Here is a 26,468-nt window from a genome sequence, read left to right on the forward strand (position 1 = left end):
ACTACATTTCAAGTGAGAACGTGAAAAAATTATAACACACAGACAGGGCGTTATTTTTTTTTTCCTTTTTCAGAATCGGCTTGTACAATAATGATTTTTTTAAAGTAATTCATACGATTTAATAAGCCTGGTGACCAGTAGTCATCTTCACTCCAATACACTGGTATTGTCAGAATTATAAAGCATAACGTCAATATCTAAGTATTTGCTGATATTCCGTCACCTTTGTATTGAAGCAGCGTGGTGGACTGTACTCCAAGTCTTATTCTCGTGTGGAAATCAATGGAAATTTACATGCTGTTACTTTAGATTAATTTAAGAGTATTAAATAAGTTGTATTGTTCGTGTTGCATACGATAATAAATTTAATCTTATAGCAATTTATTTTTAAATAAGCATTTATATTAACAATTTGTAAAGCGGAGACAATTGTTAAGTCATCTGAAACATCCCGACGAATTAATCATCGCGCATAGACTCTATCGCATATAACATAGAGCATATTTTCGAATGTTAATTTGTTATTAATTTTGATGCAATGCGATAATGAAGTTATTGGAAGTGGTAATAAGATTAACGAGATGTTGTGCGCGTAAATCACGATGCATTACGCGTCCGATGACAGTTCGGATGCCCGTATCGTATTACAGTGGATTAATTGCAGCTCAGTTTACGACAAGGACGCCGCTGCGTAAGCGCATACCACGATAACAACGAATAACTACGAATACCTTAAAAATTAAAGTTAAAATTATTGATTAAAAAAAAAAATCGTACAGTGAAAATTGTACGTTTAAAACGTTTCACTTAAAAACGTTACACACAAAAACGTTGCACAAAAACTTGAAGTTATACTCACATCGCATCCAACTTCATTAATAATCAACTTGATGCATTGCAAATGATTTCAAATTCATGGATAACGTCCGCCGTATTTTCTGGGATTAAAATACTTATAAATGAAAGTTATGGCAATACCACCCAGGCCTAAGTTTACGAGTGGACTTTATTGCGTTAACATAAATGAAGGTTAACCTTTTTACAATTTATGTGTTGCACGTTTTACGCTTGCGATCGGATTTAATTTGGCTAAAACATCCACCCGTAATGATTACCTGCAGCTGGAGATAAGGTACTTGAATTACTGCCTTAGCCCTGCTTTGAGTAAATGGTATGCGTCATTATATGGAAGTGTAACGAGCGAGTTCAGATCGCTACAAATCATCGCTCGGCCGCGCCCTGTCGCTCACTGCCAAAATTAATTTTCCGTTAAATCGCTGAAGCGATCTATCTTTACTGAGAAAAATAAAAATTACCCGACGGCACCAATAATATTTTTAAGAGAACATTTCATCTATACTTTTTATATTCGAGTCGATGTATCTTCAACTTGGCTGGATATAAACATCATTCTTTGACTATCGTCTGACAATCCTTCGACGAACATATACTACAAATCCTCCACGTCTTAAAAGCATGTCAGAAGTAAAACCTATTTGTTGCTACATACACGACATATATCAAAAATGTTACACACGTCCATTACTTCAATAATTATTGACAATTATCTGACAACTTGGGGTAGGGCTTTGTGTGAGCACGTCTAGGTAGGTACCACCCACTCATCAGATATTCTACCGTCAAACAGCAATACTTATTGTTGTGTTCCGGTTTGAAGGGTGAGTGAACCAGTTGAACTACAGGCACAGGGGACGCATTGGCAATATAAGGAATATTTCTTACAGCGCTAATGTCTATGTACAATTGTGATCACTTAAAATTAGGCGCCATTTGCCCGTCCGAGAGCCTATACCATAAAAAAGAACAACATACTACAGATAAGATCCTGTTACTTTTATTACATATGTAAAAATATACGAACTACATACGTATCTATATATATCGCTTCGCAAAATATGTGATGCACAAACAAATTATTAACTTTCCATAAATGGATCCCAGTCCAGGATGTGGTTATAACCTTAAGAGAGTCGAGTCGAGCACTTTTTGCCGAGTGCCGTTTCATTAATAACACCGGTCAAAGTTATTCTGAATACGTAAATGGCTTAACTAGTTTTTATTGAACCGGCTCCTGTTGTTCCACTCGCCTTGAGAGTGCTATTTGTTGCGAAAATTCAACACAAAAAAGTTTAGACACAATTTGAATGACGAACTAATCGTTTGCTTTACAAATACGTATGTTTGTTTAACGTCGATTACATGTATAACCTCGTACTGCATTAAGAGTTTGGAACATATACTATTGAAGAATAATTTTATTGTTACCTTTGATTACAATATATAATGTAAGGAGCCGCAATAATAAAATATAAATATAAACAATAATTACGGGAACAAGCCCAGGCTAGTATAATTGAGGTTCGATACCATGGTCGGTGGTAAAGGAAAACATCGACAAAAAACCCCCATGTATCTTTACTAAAATTCTGCCACCAACCCGTATTGGAGTAGCGTGGTGGAATTAGCTGCAAACCTTCTCCTCAAAGTGGGGGGAGGCCTTAGCCCAGCCGTGTGTCATTTACAGGCCGTTCCGTACTTTTTTTACTTTATCATATTATGGTATCTGAGCTCAAAAGTCGTAATTGCGATTCATAAGGAAGATACTGTTCGAAAATTTTAAAAGATATCAATTTAACCATAAAAACTGTATTTAATATTCAACAACAAACCGTTCGACTTATTCGAAATAATAGAACTAGAGATTCGATCGATGTCAACAAACGAGGAATATCTACTTCACAATATATTTGGAACAATATTATGTTTATCCAGCAAAACAGTGACAAACGTTGTATAAACACGGCAAGTAAAGATAAACTTGTAACACTACCGTATCCGGAAAATCAATACATCCTTCCCGACTTGGTAAACGACTCTATTATGTAATACACATTATAATGCCGCAGATAATTTTACATTTAACATTAGCGGCCTGTAAATCTCCCATTGCTGGGCTAAGACACTTCTCCCTTTGAGGAGAAGGTCTGGAGCATATTCCACCGCGTTGCTCAATGAATACACGTGTGGCAGAATTTCGTTGAAATTAAGACGCATCCAGGTTTCTTCGCGATGTTTTCCTTCACCGAGCACGAGAATAATTATAAACCCGAAATCATCGGTTAAGATGCACGCGTTCTAACCACTGGGCCTTTTCTGGTCTCGTACATTAATTAAATTTACCAACTTAAACTTTTACTCGTAATTTACATTTACCAATTGATTAATATCAAACTCGTGTTAAAAAAAATTTAATCAACAAGGTATATTAATATAACTCCACTACTATATATAACAATATTACTAATATAAAAGTAACTCTGTCTTTTTTTGTGTCTGTTGTTCTTTTACGACCTAAAACCTTAACCGAATTCGATGAAACTTGGTAAGAGCAAACTTGAGTTCCAAGCACATAGGCTATTTTATGCTTAATATCTAACGAACAACCATTTAAACGCGAGTACATGTACAATACATAAAAAACAGATTTTCATAAAACTTTCGTTACTGTGTGTGTGTGTGTATTATTTCGTTAATTTTTTTGTCGTTTTTAGTATTTTTTATAAATATTACCCCCGTGCTTGATTATTTATCTGTCAATATAGACTATCAAAGATGAGAGCACATAAAAAAAATATATATATAAATTGAGAATTAAAAATACCTTGTAAGCTAATTTTATTAATGTCTCAATAAATATACATATATATTTTTAAATAAACTAATCTAAGTAAAAAATAACTCATTTTTGCTATATTCATATTATTTATTGGTTTACTTTATAAAATATTTCAATAGGCATTTATTTCGATGTTTCTTTCACATCTGCCCGGCGTCTCGTGAGGGTCACCTTTTTTTAGTTATCGTAATGCTTCTATACATAGTATAAAACAAAGTTGCTTCCTGCTGTCTGTACACTTAAACCTTTTAACTGCGCAACTGATTTCAATGCGGTTTTCAGTAATAAATATAAAGATTCAAGATGAAGATTTGTAAAAATCGAGACTTTCCTAACCGGAAAAAAAGAAAGATTTTTTTTCTATCTAAAAGTTCTATAGAGGGACAATGAGGATATATGTAATATCCTTATTGTCCCTCTGTAAGGTCATGTCAGGTAGCTAGTAATGACATAACAATGTTATATCATTATAACTCAACTCTTTCACCGCAATACAATATTTTAGAATACTTTAAGTTCTCAAGAGAACAAAATACGACGACTCGTACAATGTTAAAGTATAACACAAAAAGCGAGTTAAACCTTTGTCTCACGCGTCCGTTTTCTGTCTATTATTATTCGTGTGCAATAAAAGTTGATACAGGCACCGGTTAAAGTACCACAAATATGGAAAACATCCTCGTCAGCTTTATAGCTCGGCCGCGGGTTAACGAATGACGCTATGGCATGGGTACAAAAACTATGCGATCGGCTATTCTTAGCGAACTCACATCTATTATGTCTTAAGTACAATGAACGGGAATGATAATGTCCGCAATTAATTACGACTTGTCTGCGAGTCTATTCATGTTGGTATACATTTTTGACAGCCCCGTGATAATCTGTATTATTTCAGAAGTAAAGTATACTATACTCAGTATGTTCTAAGAGGCGTTTGAAACAGAAGGAAACTATTATAAAACACTCATTTATAAATTGTATTTGTATAAAATATAAATGTATTATATAGTTTAGGATACGTTTGAGTATTTATTTAATTTTACTGGACGTCAATACATAAAGCTAAAGACGCACAATAACAGGATCGTTAAAAATGTATGGACAGATGATTACAAAACATCAACAACTAGTCGTCATTCGCGACTTCGCTCGCGTATTCGGGTTTAGTCGTCAAGCGTTAGGTATAAAAATGAATCCTATATCATTCCTTGAATTCGGTGCATTGGTTTCGTCGTGAAAGAGCAACAGACATACAGACAGGCTGAGTTGCTTTCGCATTTATAATATTAGTTAAGTTTTCCTTTATTATCACTCGTTACAACTAGAACTAGAGAAAATCATACTCACCGTCAAATTATTATGTATTATCATCTTTACATAGTATAAAACAAAGTCGCTTACCGCTGTCTGTCCCTGTGTATGCTTAGATCTTTAAAATTACACGACGGATTTTGATGCGGTTTTTTTAATAGATAGGTACAAGAGGAAAGTTTATATGTATAATACATGCACAATATAGTAGAGAAACACTGATAATTTTAGAAGATTCTGAAGTAATGTCGTAATTAAACACATTTAGATCAATATGGCCCTTTACAGAATATAATTTAAATTAATATTTTCGAAGATATTACAGATTTAAAACGCAGGGACATAGCGGTTTGTATTGTCTAAAGATTGAAAAACTGTGAACGTTGTAAGACATTCTGTAGTATATTTGGTATCAGCAAAGCCGGGGCGGGTCGCTAGTTTATTCGTATCCTTTGATTTTTTTGTATAAATTCAAACATCAGGTTATAAGTAGCTATGACAAATTGACTAATAAAAAAATATTAGTGTTTTATTTATTAAACAAATTCATTAAAATTTAAGGCATTCGGAAAATTAATCCGTGTTATTACAAGAAGCGCTTTCAATGTTTCTGACGTCATAATATCAAATTGCTCATATTGATGAGAATTAATAATTAATAAATGAAATCACACGAGTCCGCTTACTATTTATGACGCTTACTTTTTTTTAATATTTTTAAATACAGAATTAAAATATTTTTCTACCAACAAAGAGTCTAAATATGAAATGAAATATGAACTTAAATGAAAACTAGTCGTATCGCACAACTCCTAATATAACCTGAGTGACATTCTGCTTCAGCCAACACATGTCATGTAGTTTTTATAGTACGTTGTATGTTTTTAATTGTGAATTAAATTCAATATAACTACTGTATACAGAATATGTTTTAAATGGAACAAAGGTTCTTTATCAAGTCGAGTATACTAATATGTTTCGCATAAAACTTAATATTTATAACAAACAGATTTTAAAAAATGACGTGTCATTTATAATACCAAGCGGACTCATTTAAATTTCTTAAATTAATAATATACTAGCTGTACCCGCGACTTCTTGCGCGTTTGAATTTAATAAAAAAGCGTGACTTTATTATTATTTTACATATAATTCAAAAATATAAGTATCCTAAGTTACTACTTATTACATCAGCTATCTGCCAGTGAAAGTCCCGTCAAAATCGGTTCAGCCGTTCCAGAGATTAGCCGGAACAAACAGACATACAGACAGACGGACAAAAATTGTAAAAAATGTTATTTAGGTATATGTACCGTGTATTTAGTAAAACGCGGTTATTTTAATATTACAAACAAGACACTCCAATTTTATTATATGTATAGATGTAGATAGATGTATGGATAAGTCAATTTGTCTAAGCTATTTATCATGACTTTATAAATATATTTATATTATATGCTGATGAAAAATTATGTCCTGCTAACAATCCATTATCTTCACATATACATACGAACGACATACTATAAGAGTATTCAATATAAAATACTTAACACATTACACGAACTTTGTAGCGTATAATTTTAATATTAAATTTAAAATAAACATCCGATAGAAGCGACTTACAATATACACCCAATAGAACCATGTTCGATTCGAGATAATACAAAATGTCTATAAATATTAATAATCCACTCATACTGTTAGTATATCACTATTAACTATCATCGAGTACAGTTGTTTAGTTACAAGGTACCGTTGAAACTTCCTCTCTCAAGTCGATAGGCCTCTATATGGACCAATAATTTCATAGCATAAAACGGTTACACAAATAAGTATTGATTATTTATAATAAAAAAGCTTCAATGAGTTCATATCCTTCATATCGCATACAAAAAGATATTATAACGAACCGTTTAGAAATTCTATCAAGGAAATCATTTCATATATTTACGCGTAAGCGAGTTCTATTTACATCGAATGGGAACATTATGTAACAATGTATGTTAACTAATTCGTATTCATATTCAACACAAGAATTAAATTCGGGTAATTAACCAAATTGAAACTTTGTGAGTTCGTTTATGTATGACACGGAACGAAATCATTTTATTTATTGAACGGCACACTGAGCATAATTTAAGAAATTTTTTATAGTTAATGGCTATTTCTGGTGGAGAAATTATAAAGCTAACTGCCACGCTATTCCAATACATGTGAGTAAAAAACAAATGAAACAATACAGATTGAACGAAATTCTTCGGTACAATATGAATTATAAAAACAAATGACTACCGTTGAATTTGAAACCGTCCGTTAACATTCACGTGATCTAACCACTGAACCACTCTGTTCTTAGACAATAAATAAGACGTTAATTCAAATTACGTTATAAAGTACCGGTGATCTGGTATCACATCTAATTAAAACAAGGTAATCACGATCAAGAGGGTATAGTATCCGTAAATTATCAAGTATACAAGTATCCTGCGTGGATATCATCACGAGTATTGGATGAGCTTGATTTATGATCGGCAACAACATTAAATTACATCTAGATCGAACATCGCTATAAATTTCTGGTCGCATTGTAAATCTGCCGTGTGTATCGACGGTCAAATCATGTAACCAAACTATATCATCCAATGACACAGCCCGCGGTCCGAGCAGTGTGAGCGCTTTGCAGCGCTTAAGCGAAAATCTATTACGTTTCATATTTTGATGTTCCATTCAGCGGTTTATAATTCATTGCCACAGTATATAATATACATGAATAATAAACTTCATAATTAAAAAAGCAGATCAATCAAATGTACTTCAGCATGAAACGCCTTACGATTATGTTTAAATAAATGTATCATAAATATATGTATTGAAAATTATTAATAGTATGCATTGCTGTGTTCTGTTATGAAGGGCGAGACAATGTTATAACATTTTAATAGTAGCCATAATTATGACCACATGATCACTTCTCAGGAGTTGACCCATTTGCTTTCTTCTTAAAACACATAACATAGTATACGTGCGTAGGAGTATCATGAACTACAACGATATAATCTTAATAAAATAATTCACTAATGGTCATTTCTACAAGACATGTCTTGTACCGGAAACATCGCTTGGGCACACGCTCCGCGCCGTAATGTACAGGAACCATATATTACCAGTTTGAGACGAGGAAAATTCCAAAGCAAATATGTATAACCGGACGTAGTTAAAAAATATTATAAGCATATTTAAGTAAAAGCTGAGATAGCCCAACATATTGCATTTTGACCGAATTATTTTAATTAATTTAGCAAAGCAAGCATTAATGACTTTTGATTTTCTTATTGTTTACTAGCTTGTCCTACTGGTTCTGGTGGCGTTTTGTGCAAGCCCGTTTGTCTGTCTGTATGCAATCTGATGAGTGGGCTGTAGCTATCCAGACGGGTTGGTACCACCTACTCATCAGATTGTCTACCGCCGAACAACAGTACAAGTATTGTTGTGTTCCAGTTTGAAGGGTGAGTGAACAGGCACAAGGGACATAACATCTTAGTTCACAAGATAAGTGGCGCATTGGCGATGTAAAGAATGGTTAATATTTCTATCAGCACCACTTTCTATGGGCTGTGGTGACCACTAAGTATCAGGTGGTCATATGTTCTTCCGCCAAAAAAAAGAAAATGTTATGATATAAATAAAATTGATACCATGTAGTACTCGGGAATAATGTAGCTTTCTACTAATTAATATATTTGTAGAATCGGATTTATTAATTTAATTAATCGGATTAGTTCCGGGTATATTATGTAGGAATATACAAACAAAAAATATACCTTTTTATTATATCAGTATATACATATTTATATCATCTTGTGATCGGCATTGAACGTGCATGTATCGGATGATAGTCTTAACCATCTAGGTGCCCCGGGCTGGCCATTCATTCGGCGCCCTTTAATATTCGACCAGGGTTCGACTATGAGATGGTTCAGGGCATTCTTTGACCTTTTCGGGGCCCTGGTAAAAATCGTAAGCGACCAGAAATTTGGGGCCCTGGGCCATCGCCCCGTCGACCCAAATAACTACCTCACTTATCTACACACGTATAAACTGTTAATCTTTTCGGTATTTTAATATTTACATTAATTTTAATAAAATATTATAAATACGACACTTTATTAGTAACATTGACCTTTATACTCATATAATACGTAACAGAGAATTAGTAAAGTGTTAACAAAAATATCTGAATAATAATAGTAATAATCTTCTGATACCGTTTCTAGTCATGCATTAATATGGGTAGTCTCCTCTTCGTGTCATCTATGCACGATGAGATTATAATTAAACACATTTGATTGATAATACACAGAAGATCATCCTCATGACTTGAATTATGACTCATAACGTAACAGTGGGTTCACACGGGTCGATTTTAGTTGACCAACATGCGAAGCTCAAATCAGAACTGAAATTGAATCAACAAAAATAAAAAAAATATATTTAAGATAACATTTAAATTAAATTCTGCTCTGACGATCAACTAAAAACGTCTCGTGTGAACAAACTTATCAGACGTGTCATGTTATTTTACTAGTTCGATAGCTGTCATTCGTCATGTACACTTATTATTTTATAAATAACAATTTTATCCGAGTAAAACATACAAGTATTATTATTGATTAGTAAATAACGGAACTCAAATATTTAAGAACGCTTCCAATGAAAAAGAACATCGATATTAATCACCCTTATTATCTCAAGAGAATTGGGCACATAAAAAAGTGATTTTGATCGATAAATCGGGCACGTAGTTACGCCGGTTTGGTGGTTAGGACGCGTTCGATGGCGCATTCCATAGTAGATATAGTATGGCTACAAATCGGTGACCGTTAAAAATAAATTATAAATAACGAGCTGGCAATAAACGAGCTGTTCGCGGGTCGTCGATGCACGCAGATAAATCACGCCGAACTTCGCCTTTGTTATAGTGTGTGTATTACGAATGGAAAAACTGATGACTAGTGAACAGCAATTGTTAGTTCATATTTCAAACTTTACCTGTGAAACGAACGATACAATTTATTATATCGAAATTTCATAAAAAACATACAATGTTTTTTTAACATAACTAATCTCGTATTTGACGCAATTAACACGTTTAATACTTCGCACTGATGGCGTCAAAACGTTAATCAAAAACAAAGAAATTCGTCGAGCAAACTTCCCGTAACGTTTGCATATCCACAAAAACATAGTATTGCAAACAGGATAAGTAAATCACGGAGTCAAACGAGAACGCAAAAGGTGTTAACAACGGTGTCGAGTGGCTTTCGACACCCACCAATTATCGCTCGGCTGATATCTACATTTTAACTTAAAATGAGTAAACGGTTACTTCCGATCGAATGTTTACGGTCACAATAATAACGAGGTTTATAAAACGGCGTCGTATTCGACTTTTGAAATACTATAGTTAACAAGCCGTAAATTAATTACGTTTTTAAGAACAACATTCAAATAAAGCAATAGTGCGTGTACTTTTATACGTTTTTTTTTAAATTGTTACATTTGTAGCTCCATGGACATGTTGCGTCTTATCGTTAATTTGTAACTTTTTATATTGTGCCTGCATGTTTTTATTACCAATTTAAGTTGGCGTTATTTTTTATTTTTTTCGAAATATGTTTTTCACGTGCAGTATTTATTCTTACATATCTATAGAAAAATAAACAAAGAAAAGTAACGTAAGTTCAGTAACCTTTTCTCCGCTGATTGTCAATTGTTTTTTTTTGTTGGATATCGTTGACGAGCTAACTACGATTATGGTCGAATTTCGTTCGTGGACGAACACTAGTAAGTATAAACGTACACGGTCACAAGTATAGTACATACATATCTTAGAATTCACGCCACGAGCGCTTAATGCCTAAACGAAGCATCAAGATACGGATGCATTATTTGACCGGCACAGCAAATGACGTTCAGATGTGACACGATTTAAACAATACGGAACATTCATGAGCTAATTCAATCAAACTGTTTTAAAAAAATAAATAACTAAATATTGGACAACATCACATACATTACTCTGATCCCAATGTAAATAGCTAAAGCACTTATGGAAAATCAGAAGTAAAGACGGTACCACATACACCCAGACCCAAGACAACATAGAAAACTAATGAACTTTTTCTACGTCGTCTCGGCCGGGAATCGAACCCGGGGCCTCGGAGTGGCGTACCCATGAAAACCGGTGTATATATTACTCGACCACGGAGGTCGTCTAATGACGTCGCTTTGTTCGAACTATATTTAAACGAACAAAACATACTATTATGTAGAATACAGTATCACCAATAAAATTCAATTATAAGTTATGAAAACCGAACCGGAATCCACAGTGAAATTTAAAATAATACGGTTCACTTGCAGCTGGCGATAATGGTCGCCAGAAATTTCGAGGCTGTATTTCCTCTCGAATTAAGCCTTAAGGCGAAGGACCTACGACCCGTTACGATAAAAACGCTTTTAAGGGAAATTGCTTTTTACATTTCCATAGATAGTCAATTTTTTAGTCGCCCCATCAAAACGGTGGGCGTTGCTTGCATACCAGCTCAAAAAACTGGGTCGTAAACCTCACGATATAAGATGCAATTGTATTTATTAAGCAATAATTGCAATGTAACGATCATCATAACATAACAATTTGGTAGAGAGTTACATGCTATATTAATATAGGAAAGGAAACTTGCATACTTAATAATCATGGATAAAAATAGTGTGACGCTTACAAGAAATATATTCCCAGATTTTTATTTTTTAATTTCATTTGTGTTGGATGACTGGCAAGCGATCCATGTGGTCACTACTGCACATAGACTGTACTATAAGAAATATTAATCATCCCTCATATCACTAATGTGCCAACAACCTTGGGAACTAAGATGCTATGTCCCTTAGAAGTATAGAATATCTTATGAAACACAACAATACTTAAAGTATTGTTGCTTTGTAGTAGAATATATTTATGATGGCTACCCTGACGGGCTTACACAAAGTCCTACTTGACCAAACTTTTTTAGCATTAGCAGCCCGTAAATGTCCCACTGCTGGGATAAAGGCCTCCTCTCCCTTTGAGGAGAAGGTTTGGAGCATATTCCACCACGCTGCTCCAATGCGGGTTGGCGGAATACACATGTGGCAGGATTTCGTTGAAATTAGACACATGCAGGTTTCCTCACGATGTTTTCCTTCACCGCCGAGCACGAGATGAATTATAAACACAAATTAAGCACATGAAATTTCAGTGGTGCCTGCCTGGGTTTGAACCCGAAATCATCGGTTAAGATGCACGCGTTCTAACCACTGGGCCATCTCGGCTCTACCAAACTGATCTGTTTGAATTAAAAACATATTATACTATTAAAAACGAATTATCTAATTACATCGTTTCACTCAATTATACGTAACTAACAATTAACACGCATAAAAAATTACACATTGATAAATTGTCTTTAGATATAAACACGAGATAAGCCAATTTAATCTGAATAATATACTTGTCGTATAATATAGAGTGCGACCAACCTCCGCAATGAACGAACGTTTTGCATACTCGAAGCAACAAGCAATTTTCAACATTTCATCTTAGTAGCAGGTGCCAACATAGACTAAGACAGACCCAATCATCGAGTTAGCCTCATCGGAAACTTGATACCTTAATGGTTGGTTTCGCGCTTACTGCGAACGTAAAAAATGGCTGAGATGTTTAATTATTTCGCCACGCGAGTAAATATCAGGGAAGAAACCGGTGCTGAGAGCACAGAACAAAGGCAACACAAAGAATCTATCTACATAAAATAATAAAACATTATACTATTTCATTTTGTACTAAAGAAAAAATTACGAAACATAATATTAGACGAGTTTATCAAAAATAAACGACTCATTATTTGTCAATGTTATGGTGATGCCATTTCAAAAGAAGTTATGTATACGAACTGGTCTATGCTCTGTTTAGGTCGTTAAGGTTGATTTAGATAATAGTACCTTTCGTGATTTAATAGGTTAGCAAAGTTGCAGTTGACAAGGCGCAAAATATACTTGCTGCTAGATGTCTTTTGAGCATGAAGCGACGAAATGGCCCAGTGGTCCGAAAACACTTACATCAACCGAAGATTGCGGGTTCATAGCCGGTTACTAAGCGAAGAAATCGTGTCGGACAAGGCAGAGAAGTAGAGTTAACCTCGTGTCCCTTTCAAGAGGAGTTAACCTTATCCCAGTCGTAGGAAATTTACAGCTTGCAACTTGACCATGATAAATTTCTTTAGTGTTACCCTATTTTCATTCATAACTTTCAAGTTTATTCAACGGAACAAGAAACACTTTTTGATTGTTTGCAATAATCCTTACGGTTCGTATATACAGTATTATAACCGGTTGTATATCAAGTGATATATTTACTCATCATGTTGTCTCTTTCTATCATTAGTAATTTGCTATCTTAGAGAAGGAGACAAAACATTACAAACACTAAAGGAGGTTTAACCTTTAGCCTTTCTGTTTTGTTCTTTATGTTCGTTAATTTCCTTTAATTTATGTTCTATGTCGTCAGAGAAAAAAATATAGTATGGTATTTAGCATCATAGCTGTATTCGTGTGGATTTAATCATAAATTCTACTTAAGATAACCAGTTTAATTAAAATATCACGTATAACTATTTCTCAGAGTCACACCTTATTTTAATAAATCTCAATTCATCATCTTTATTTAAATATCTTCACCTTTAACATTCATTACGAATATTTATTAGATTTACGACGCCTTGATTAATAATAACCTATTTCCTTATACATCTCCTTCGATTTTACAACTTCGTCCTTTTATTCCCATTGGAACCAATTTCGCGAAAGCCAACTTCCAATATTGGCAAAAGAAGTTTTGAAGGGTAAATTACGATCATTTAATACTTATGCAAACATGGCCATCGCGGTCTATGTAATCGGATTAATTAGTAGCAAATTCCTACCTAAGCCCAAGAGGAACTTCCGATGGTAGTAAATAATTGGAGCAACAGGTGAGAAATAAATCACATACAAACGAGGTTGTGATTAAGAAGCTCGTATATCAAACGCTGAAGGGCGTACCACACGGGAATAAGTAATATTTCTATTAAATTGACTCCTAAGTGTTACACGAAGGCACAGAACTAAAGAGGCAAATAATATGGACGATCATGTGGAGTATAGTTCGCGTGATCGTCCGCATAAATCGTTCCTATTTTGAAGTGTACAATAAATCAGAATGCATTTAACGAAACTTTCCATTTATTGTTTATATTATAAGGTTAATTTATTTTTGGAATATTTATAGTTATTCGAATTGGATATATTCCACCAATCCATATTGAACCAATACAATGGATTAAGTTTCAAATTATCAACTCAATCGTTATCCAGCAATGGGTCGTTTAATAGTTGTTCTGAACTCTTAAAAATATTACAACAAAATTAAACTTATATTTTATATATAAGAGCATATTTTATTCAGATCATTAATGTTATTTTAGCAATATAAACGATTCGGAAGAGAAAAGGCAAATCATCTTAAAAGAATCAACATAATTTCCATTCTCAACAGCGGGGAGGCCAGCGCTCCTCTGACACGCCAATTAAACAGCAATTGGTTGCCAGTTACAAATAAATTTATTTCACGCCTTTGCTTTTATCTTGTATCGCCTGAATTGTTCTTTCTTTAACAATCGCGAGGCGACGTACGTTTGCACTCCAGACGAGTGAGTTGCGAACGTGAGGTATTCTAAGAACTTAAAACGGTTCTAACTTTTTGTTAAACAAATATTTTATATTTACATATTGTGTTTACTTGTGAGGTTCGAAAACATGTCTTATGATTTATTTCCTATATTCAATATACTGACTTTAAATGACTTATTAGTAGTTTTAATTTATAGAATGTACGATTTTCTATTTAATATACTTTTAATTATTATTTTTTTATAATATTAATATGCTCTATAGATTTCAACATGAAGGTAAGTTGAAACATAAGATTATATAGATCTAAGCCGTATGTAATTTTTTTTTTTTAATATGTAATATAATAAATTAGCAAATAAACGCCGAATCAGATAAAAAGACAAGAATATGTATAGCAGTAATAAGACTCAAGTAAAAATAAATTTACATAGTAATTCGCAAATAGGCTAAGCCCTTAAAATAGATTTCAAAGGGTATCGTTAACACGTCGCGGCGCGGGACTCGATCAAGAACAAAATAAATCGAGATGTAATGCATTTCGAAATACCTATGCGCCCATTGATCCGTTCACAGCCCACACTGCATATTTAAGGGCACGGATATCTGCGTAGATCTCGCAAAAAGTCCGCTCCGTGCACACGCTTCGCCCATGTAATGATTGCCCGCCATATCGAAACGAGGAATCCCTTGTAAAAATTACCGACTCATAATAGGTACCTGCGTATTTTCGGCGAGATTTCTGATTCGTTTCTTATCATCTCATTTCAATCTTTCGCTTGTTATAATGCTTACTTTGGGAGGTACTCGGCGAATTGATTGAGTCGCTTGATGTTTCGCTAAGATTCCTTTTTTAGATTTCACTTTTAGCGCGTATATTTAACAATGTTTTTTTTTTATAAGGACTGACAGAGCACGTTTTATCCTAACTCGTATTAAAAATGCGAAAGTGAGTCTGCGTGTTACACTTTCGCGTCTTAATTTGCATGCATGTGTGTCACATTTACAGAAAAGGACATAGAGTACATTAAACTATTACCCCCCCCCCCTCCTCAAGCCACTCGTACAACGAGCGAAGCGAGTCAGGAAACCAGTCTCATATAAGAATTAATTATGTAATTGAATATGCGTGGCTGATAACAGTTTGTTATCTATAGAAAGTATTATTTACTTACCCCTTTTCAATAATAAAGCAGTATCGCAATCTAATAGTTAATAAGCCAACATTGGAAACCTGATTTAGCTGCGCTACTTGTAATTGAAAACCGTTGGGTATTTATTTGAATGGTAGTAAGCTTATCTAGCTATTTATACATCAGCCTACACAAATCGGAAGACGCGGGAATACTCTCAGAAACACACATTTATACAACATGCCGTCGATAAAACAAAATAAACACTAAAAAAACGCCAATACAAGTTATATTTTACAATAACAATACAAGTAATTAATAATTTATCGAATGTTTTATTTCAAATAAAAAAAAAAAAAAAACGCGTATTCGTTGCAAATATATTTTCGTATGTTTTCATTCTTAAATAACAATAATAGTAGCGCAAGGTATCGTAGAAAGAGAATAGCGGGATTCGCTTTAATATGATCAGGATAATTTCAAGATACTTAGCGGAGTCAAGTAATGCAAACTGTTCTGAGAACTACCGTCTTAACGGTAATGCTATGATTGTTCCAGATACTAAGAAAATTACAACAGAATTATATTTCAAAGTTTACTTTTATTATTTCTTTGTTTGAAATCATATGATCATTGAATTGCATTAAATTAAATTATGAAACTAACGAACAATCTAAATGAGATCGAAGTAGCTTTTGTTCGCCTAGACATCGCAATCACAATTATTTTCGAGTTTAGTTGGTATATAAACAAACAATAAAGCACTCGTTTAATAAAAGACGCGGACATTATCGAGATCAGACCAGACAACACTATTGGATTAACTAAAGTATATTTATTTGTATTTAAAAACAAGATACAATAACAAGAATAGTTGAAAATAGTAAAGCTAAACTGTAAACACTGCGCTCGGATTGATTAAACTTCAATTAAAAAACATTTTATTGACATGAACTTATATTACTACAAGATGAACTTACTAATAAAATAAAACATTATACCGAGGGGTGAATTAAAAAAGTAGCCTATGTCCTTTCCCGGGACTCAAACTATCTCGATACCAAAGTTTATCTAAATTGGTTCAGCGATTTAAGCATGAAGAGGTAACAGACAGAGTTACTTTCGCATATTATAATATTAGTATAGAATAGCTATTAATACGAGCCGAGATGGCCCAGTGGTTAGAACGCGTGCATCTTAACCGATGATTTCGGGTTCAAACCCAGGCAGGCACCACTGAAATTTCATGTGCTTAATTTGTGTTTATAATTCATCTCGTGCTCGGCGGTGAAGGAAAACATCGTGAGGAAATCTGCATGTGTCTAATTTCAACGAAATTCAGCCACATGTGTATTCCGCCAACCCGCATTGGAGCAGCGTGGTGGAATATGCTCCAAACCTTCTCCTCAAAGGGAGAGGAGGCCTTTATCCCAGCAGTGGGACAATTACGGGCTGCTTATGTTATGTCATGTATAGAATAGCTGTGACCGCGACTTCATGCGCGTTTGTTATAGCAATTTAAGCGTTCATGCAATTTAACAAAAAAGTTATTGTTATAGCCTAAGTTACTCCTAATTAGCCTATTAGCTATGTGCCAGTGAAAGTTCCGTCAAAATCAGTCCGATTTTCTTTCCAGAGATTAGCCGGAACAAAAAATCAGACAGACAGACAAAAATTGAAAAAAAAATGTAAATTTAGTATATGTACCGTGTATACATACATATGCTTTTAGTAAAAACGTGGTTCTTTCAATATTACAAACAGACACTCAAATTTTATAATAAGATTTATATATATACTAATACATATACTAATACATATTAGATGTAAATCATTTGCACCAAACGTTAGCGCGATGTAAAAGACTAGTAATGCCATCTAGTATTTTTTTATGAAAACAAAACTAACTCAATGTCCGTTACGGGGTACCAGATAAATGAAATTAAAAATTTTACACGTAAATATTATTATTAAAATTCTTTACACATATTTTGTACTAAAACGTCACCTCTGTTGAACATGAAATTTATATACAGCGAGCGTAATAGATTAAGCGAAAAATACTAAATCTCACAGTTCTGATAGTTATCACGCAGCGATGTCGTGTTTTAAGCACCGCCGGAGCTATTCGGTAGTACGTTGTTACTGTTCAAATCCGGCGATATGAACTGAACCATCAAAGTCAAGTATGTGACTATGCATCGTGGGAATATCTCGTACTGTAAAGCCATCTCGTGACCCTTCAACGGTACAAAGTGAACGATTCCGCAGTCTATTTTGATTGGCCATTACATTTGAAATAAACGCAGAAACTAACCTAAATACAAGGCAAAATAATATTATCATTAAAACATAAAATATTGATCGCCCAACGTGGGGCTCGAACCCACGACCCTGAGATTAAGAGTCTCATGCTCTACCGACTGAGCTAGCCGGGCTTGTGACAGTGCACTGAAAATTGACATCACTTTGTAAAAGTTTATCTTGATGAATTTAAAGGCACATTGTAATCTTACTATTTATATAAATTTGAAAGAATGTCTGTTTAAATTAAGAACAAATAAAGGATATTATTGTTTACAAGATATCCAGATAACAAAAACCTTGGAGTTAATATTCGTCGATTTTCACACTAGCAGAATATATAAATATAGTTTATCTTGTGAAAAGTTAATTTAAAATCCCTCTATAGAGCCTTTTACAACTACTATAATATATAATAAAAGCATATATTTTTTTCAATGTTTGCCAAACGACTTCGAACGGCTGGACGGTGTCTAATGAGATTTGACATAAAAGCAGATTAGGTCGTAGCATGAAAGACAACATACTTTTTTTCATGTCAACTGCGAAGCAAATAAATAACAAGTAAATAAATAATAAAATAATATTTATCATTTGGTAGATTAAGGTGAGCTCCGTCGTTGACAAGGCGTCGCGTCGCGGCCAACGGCCGAACATATGGAATGGCTCAATTAGAGCGCTTATTATAAGTTTTTATTTTCGATATTTTTTTTTAATAAGGATGTAAAACTGATTCCTAAAACACGATTTTTGATCACGATGATATCTTTTTTATTTGAAAGTCTTAAGTCACTATTATTTTGGTTTTATATTTTTACTTTTACTGTGTGTTTATTTTCTTAAATACAAATTAACTTCTTGATACTTGAAAATAGAGTCAACCTTTATCAATCATATTTAAATAAATCAATATATTTTTATAATAATTAAACTATTAAACTATAAATTAAATATTTGTTCGCGAATCATACAAAAATTACTTGACTGATTTTTATGAGAATTTTTCATTATCAAGTTTATCATCTTAAAATTTCATTTGTATAATATATTACAACTATAGTAGTAGTCGAAGATATAAAGTAAACTCTAAATTTATAATCAAGGGCATCCAATACGAGTTGAACTCCCGCTTCAAGTATTCAAATTCGCGTTTTAAGAACTAGTTTAAAGTTAATTCTGAGTATTCCCCGAGATAATTTAAGCACTTGATGGTTAAGAGTACTCGTACACTATTAGGTATACTGGATTTAATTCAATTGCATATTCTATAACTCCACAGTCAAGTTATCTTTCAGTTTGTTGGTACCAACTTACCTACATCTACTCGAATACTAATATTATATATTCGAAAGTAACTCTGTCTGTCTGTTGCTCTTTCACAGCGAAACCACTCATCTGAATTTCATTAAATTAGGTACGTTTCCAGCTTGAGATCCATGGAAGGACATAGGATACTTTTCATACCAATAAACCTGACGACTAACCCCTAAAACACGAACGAAACCGCGGACGACTACTAGTTTTCAATATACTAATCTCAATCAGAATGTAGAACAATACTTCCTATACTTGTAACTTTCAATTGCATATCTCTATACATAAATAAATATAAATAAATAAATATTGGACAACATCACATTACTCTGATCACGATGTAAGTAGCTAAAGCGCCTGTGTTATAGAAAATCAGAAGTAACGATGGTACCACAAACACCCAGACCTAAGACAACATAGAAAACTAATAAACTTTTTCTACATCGTCTCGGCCGGGTATCGAACCCGGGACCTCGGAGTGGTGTACTCATGAAAATTGGTGTACACACTACTCGACCAAGGGGTGCGTCAAATCTCTATCTTAATGAAATTATTTTTAATGTTATGTCATTGGCAACTTTAATAAATTTTATTACGTTTTATATTTATATGAATCTGGTACTCGGTAACAGACAAAGTAACAACGAACTTAACATATAAAAGCAATATACAAAAAAATATATATTAACGATGTAGTTTCAAGTTATACATCAATAAATAATAGCCTCAAAGGAAATTGCCATCAATTCGCGTCTTCTTCGAAAACAGTTAGGTGCGCTATTTTACGTACAGAAATTCAAAGCGAAGGCGAGGGGCGTTCCACAAACACTCGAGCCGTGTAATTTACTCGTTAGGTCACATCGGCGATGCTTTCTGATGTATTTCCATATGTTATTTTGTTACATGTTAACGTTTCGTTTTTACTTTAATCGTATGTAATGCGGAAATTAAATTATTGTCGTTATCGAATTGTTTGACGACCGACGTTTGGTCGACTTGTGTGTACACCGGTTTTCATTGGTACGCCACACCCGGGTTCGATTCACGGCCGAGTCGATGGAGAAAAAGTTTATCAGTTTTCTATGTTGTCCTGGGTCTGGGTGTTTGTGGTACCATCGTTACTTCTGATTTTCCATAACACAAGCGCTTTAGCTACTTACATTGGGATCAGAGTAATGTATGTGATGTTGTCCAAAATTTATATTTGTTTATTTTTTTTATATTTTTTTTTAAAAGGACACGTTTGTTACACGTAAGACGTTTTTATAATTAGACTTTAATCACACCTAAAGAAGATTTAAAGTATTAAAGTTTAACTTTCCTAACCTCGGGCTCTTATTGCGTATGACCCGAGTTTTGAATCAGTGACCTCATTATCTGTTACCGTACAAATTACCAGACAAATGAGGCAGTTTAATTTAGGCAGGTAAGATTTAATGTACATTTAATTAGATAACAATCTTAAAATTTAAATAAAGTACTTAAGTGTATGCAAGTCAAAATTAAAAAGGGCTACTGTAAAGTATTTCACACGTTTAATAGCAACGAAAATGCTAGCAGAATTATCCCCTTGAATCACAAATGCGAACCTATGGGCTAAAAATGAACCAGTCCTCTTGACACCAATGAAAAGGCAATTAGATGGTCTTGTACACTTTAATAAAGATTTTAAGAATCTCGAGTTTTCTATTAATTTAAAATACTATTAAAATTATATACATTTTAATGCATAGTCCGTGTGAGTGTCCGTTATATGCTAATATACTCAATTACCCTACGGGCATACTAGACGAAAACCTAGCTGTTTCTGCAGCTGCTATTATTGTACACTAGAACCAACGCCGGCAGCGTAGCTAAAATGACTTTACTGGGACGTAAAGTAGTATCCTAAATTCGATTACGGAACCAAAACGATAATTGTCACGGCGTTTCTTAACAACATCAACTCAATTCATAAATTTTGTAATGTTACGGTTAGGTAAATAATTGTTTATTCTCCTTTCAATAAAGACCGCAAGAGTAAAGTTTCAAAGTCAAATTTTAGTGCAACATTTGATTATACTTAAAGTAACACTAACATAAAAAAACACTTATGTAATGTTAAGGTGCTTTAATCCATAAAAAAATATTTTTAGCTCGGCTTGTGTACTACTTATGTGGGTCAGATCTTACAACTGAATATTGTAATACCAGTTCCACACAGCCGATGTAGATGAAATTATGCACACAGTTTTTGGTACTAGCGACAATAGATTCTAGCATTATAATATACGCATATTAATCAATTAAAAACATGAATTAAAAAATATTAAACGAGCGTTTATTATAATACCTTGAATACTGATTTTTATTTATTTGTTATTTTGAACTTATTACAGCTTACATCGTGAGTGTAAGAGAATGTATCAAGTGATAACGTTACTTAGATTAGAGTCCTTAGATTTTAGTGTAATAATTTATATGTAATATCTGTTTGAGTACTGTATGTCCATATAGTACATTAACACTATATTATTTAGGAATAATGCAACCGAACAGACAATAGGATTTATTAGGCTCATTCTATTGATCTAATATACTAACAAGTCTTGTCGGTATAAGTCTATCGTATTTAACATAATCGTAATACTAGTTCCCGTTACATCATATTGAAATACAATTCAAGAAAATAAATCAACGAACCAGAAGTACATTTTACAATACATCGATTATTCTCCATGAATATCTCAACCGATCTATTATAGTTACACTTCAATGGACGACAAAATGTACCATATTTTCGATACGCATTAAGGTTTTGTTACTCTGAAACGGCTTGTCAACGCGTTACACTGTCGTTGTATTGCTCTGTAAAGTTTCTTTGGGACACGGAAAATTATTGCGATATCGTATTTGAATAGAGTGAGCGGAGAACGAACAAGTCTATCTTATTGGACTCTAAGTTGACAACTTAAGCCCCTAACTTGTAATAGAGCGTGCAACAAATCACTTGTTGCGTGTTCTTTTCGCCTATCGCGAGGCACGAATAAAATGGTTGGCTTGTTGAAAATATTCCTTTGTGAAACAATATTCATATTGATATCAACTTTTATATATCAAGATGATTCCAAGAACCTCCGAATCTTCTTAAGACGAAAAGAGGCTTTTGCTCAACGGTGAACTACTTATAGACCGTCACTTACTTTATATTATAAAACCATGAAAAAATAGATCATCAAAATTTATATATATCACTGGCCCATCTCGGCTCATGTGAAAATGTGAACATTCAAGAGAGAGCCGAGATGTCCCAGTGGTTAGAACGCGTGCATCTTAACCGATGATTTCGGGTTCAAACCCAGGCAGACACCACTGAATTTTCATGTGCTTAATTTGTGTTTATAATTCATCCCGTGCTCGGCGGTGAGGGAAAACATTGTGGAAGGAAACCTGCATGTGTCTAATTTCAACGAAATTATGCCACATGTGTATTCCGCCAACCCGCATTGGAGCAGCGTGCTAATGCTAAAATGAACATTCAAGTATAAAGAATTAATTTTTTTATTAGTGTTTCGTAACTGAATAGGTATATGAGCTAATACGAGCCACTTAGATTTAATTTAGCAGCTTTAATTACGTGCATTCCTAAACAAATCAAAAAGATAACCTTTATATTTACGACATATCTAACTATACATATAAATAATTAGTTTTAAAACCTGCGATCTCTGACGATGAATCAGTTCCACTGATGAGGATTGCATACCTGCAAACAAAAGAAAAACGCACCATGTATTTCAAACATCAGATTAAATTGAGGACGAGACATTCTATAGATAAAGTAGCAATGTTTATCAGCGGACGATTCATCAATTTGTTTGTATTAAATGTTGAAAACATTTAAATGTTCAGCCCGAGTTGGAACAATGGCTATCAATCGATATAATCTTTGATAACTGGACAACCGCTGACGAATGCTCGGCTCCCGCGACCGGTACTGAAATTATTATCTTTATTCTATGATTGAAACTACGTCTTACGAATATATAACGTTTGAACTTTATTATGAAATCATATACAATGTATGTGTTTTCTTTGCGAATAAATTATACGCTTATTTTTATCTTAATATAAACATACTTACGTATGCATTTGATTAAGCCGAGATGATCCGTGGTTAAAACATTTCGGACCCACGATTTCGGGTTCAAAACCCCACAACAGTGAATATCATGTCTTTCATTTGTGTTTAATAATTAATATCGTCCTCGTCGGTGAAGAAAAACATCTTGAAGAAACCGGTTTGCGTCGGATGATAGTCTTCCACATGGGTATCCACCAACCCGCATTGGAGCAGCGTGGTGGTATAAGCTCCAAACTTAACTCAATAATATAACGTTTGCAACCTGATACTTTTTAAATTAAACGTCTGAATTTCGAATATTTTTAATTTCTGAATAAATTATGACCTATATTAATGTTGTCTTAGATTTTCGCGATTATTACACATTGAAATAAAACTAGTTTTTAACGGATTTAATCGCGTATATTAATTATTTTTAACATCCCGACGTTTCGAGCACTTTGCAGTGTTCGTGGTCACGAATTAAAAATAATTAATATACGCGATTAAATCCGTTAAAAACTAGTTTTATTTCGACCTATATTAAGTCAAGACTTCACTTCCTGTGGCTATTCCAATAGATAACATTTATTTGTATGCGTTATATAATATTTCTAATAGAATAATAATTTGCTCCAATATGTCATCGCAGCTGTCAATATGAAATTAGCCTCCTTATTTTTAAAGATAAATTCATTCATTTCATTCCACTACACTCCCTTGCCGTTTGGTGCAAGAAAATTTTATCACACACATTCAAATTACACCTAACACTACTTTCCTCCATCGCAGAGCATAAGATAAAATAAAAACACGAATTCAGCACGTGATAAACAAATCAGTAGTGCTCGTCCAAGTTTCAACTAGTAATCTCCGATTTAGAACAACGTGTCCCGAACGTATTTCAAAGTACATATCGACTTTATTAAAAAAAAACAAAATTGAATTAAAAAATATTTTAATAATAAAAAACACGTCAATATTTTTTAGAATCAAATTAACGATTTAATTTAAATATTAAATTATGTGATATCTCAAAAATAATTTAAATTAAGATATCGTTTAAACCAATGAGAGAAATTGTGCGAAGTATATCGTGATAACATCGCATCGAAATGCAGCGGTCAGATACGGTACATGTAATCTTTACGACATTTTCAATATCCTGTATCTTCAATAGAAACAGCTTAACAATAGTTAGTTACAATCATGTAAATCTTCTATTTGTATGTACGTAACTGAACTCCAGTTAAACGGTTGGATCAATACCGATGAATTATTTGTGTGTATTTAACTGGGTCCATGGCTGATTTACTTTTGAATCGGTAGATGGCGCTTAGATCAGAAAGTAAATCCTTTTTTTGCCCGGACATATATGTATGTATTCCTGTAAATATAAACAGCGGGACTAACACACTAAACATCAACATTAGTTCTATGACTTAATTATCAATGAAATTAAATGATACAGAAAATTCCTGGACTTTATAGATGATTTTCAGTCCTCATGTACAATATACAAAATATAATTACCGTACTTAATACTATATATACAAGGTTATACAATAAATGATAAAATAATGTCGATAGCATCAGATCTAGATGCACGGATGACGTGCAATATTCAAGCACTCGTATAAAAATACAACTAAAGATATGTCATACGTCAATTATACCGATAAGAATATGATGGGTCGTATATAAATTCATTAATAACAAAAACAAAAAAATAAATCGTACACAGCGTTAAAAACCCATCTTAAAAACATTCAATTCAAAAATATAGGTTTATAATCTTGAAGTTAATATATTAAAATTATCTTATTTTGTTGACTACAACTGTCTCGTTATAAAAAATAATATTAGAATCCTTTGCTCATAAAAAAGATTAAGTTTTAGACGTAGATATTCTAATCAGAGAGCAATCTTTAACATCTTTATAAATTGTCTCGTACAATGTTAATAATAGTTACTTGGCACGAATGTATAGAGCAAAAAATAAGTACATTTATAAAGAGACACGCAAGATCGGGCGGCGCAATAAGTAATGGGCCGAGCTCGGCGTGGCCATCGATTGCGCGCGTTATCTCAATAAAGAGCAACAGACTACGTTCATTAACACTTTGACACGGCACAATCATAAATTGTGGAACCCCGCCGCGACCCGTACGCTTACCCTTCTCTGCACCCCTGGTACCTGGCCCCTGGCCCGCATTCTACTTTTTGCGATTTCCATTGTTTTTGGTAGACGCCCCATAAAACTGTAACGGTCTGATCTCCGATACGAGCGCAGGTGTCACTCTTCACACGTTTCCAACTTAATTAACACCGCTTTTGATGTGTGAATTTGAACTACACACCCATTTTATACAAATGTGTGTACAATTAAAATTGCAGCTGTGCAAAATTACTTAGCAAACTACTCAGTTTGTTATCTTACATGATTCTTTTATCTTTAGGTCCGCTATCATCAATCGTATCCATTTCAATGGGCACATGACACAATGCTGATACTAAAAACTTTTTGGGATATGTACAAGGAAATAAAATTACAAGTGACGATAAAAGGCAGCGTCATTCATCAATAAAGATAATTCATTCGTGACTAACAGGTAAGAATATAAAATGAATGTCCGTAATTTCAAACGACGAAATCAACAGCATTAACTGTCCAAAGCTATCGCCGAGTACATAAAATATCGTACCCAAAGTTACAAACATGGGAAGTCATTAAACCAACCGGCATGGCACTTAGGAAACTCCTATAGCCGTCTGGCCAAGCATAAAGATCAATATCTCGGTGGCTCGCTGCCAAATCTTTTTAATATCGTCCCAGACGCAA

At 33.7% G+C, this 26,468-nt stretch overlaps 1 protein-coding gene and 1 non-coding gene across 2 annotated transcripts in view; both read right to left on the reverse strand.

Annotated features, from left to right (window-relative positions):
- LOC125066658 (lysine-specific histone demethylase 1A) overlaps positions 1–26,468 on the reverse strand; it is a 317,930-nt gene that overhangs the window by 88,110 nt on the left and 203,352 nt on the right. The window lies entirely within an intron of this gene.
- On the reverse strand, positions 18,272–18,344 carry Trnak-cuu. The gene has a single exon. It is a non-coding gene; the product is annotated as a tRNA-Lys (tRNA).

Source organism: Vanessa atalanta, chromosome 10, assembly GCF_905147765.1.
Source record: "Vanessa atalanta chromosome 10, ilVanAtal1.2, whole genome shotgun sequence".
NCBI lineage: Eukaryota > Metazoa > Arthropoda > Insecta > Lepidoptera > Nymphalidae > Vanessa > Vanessa atalanta.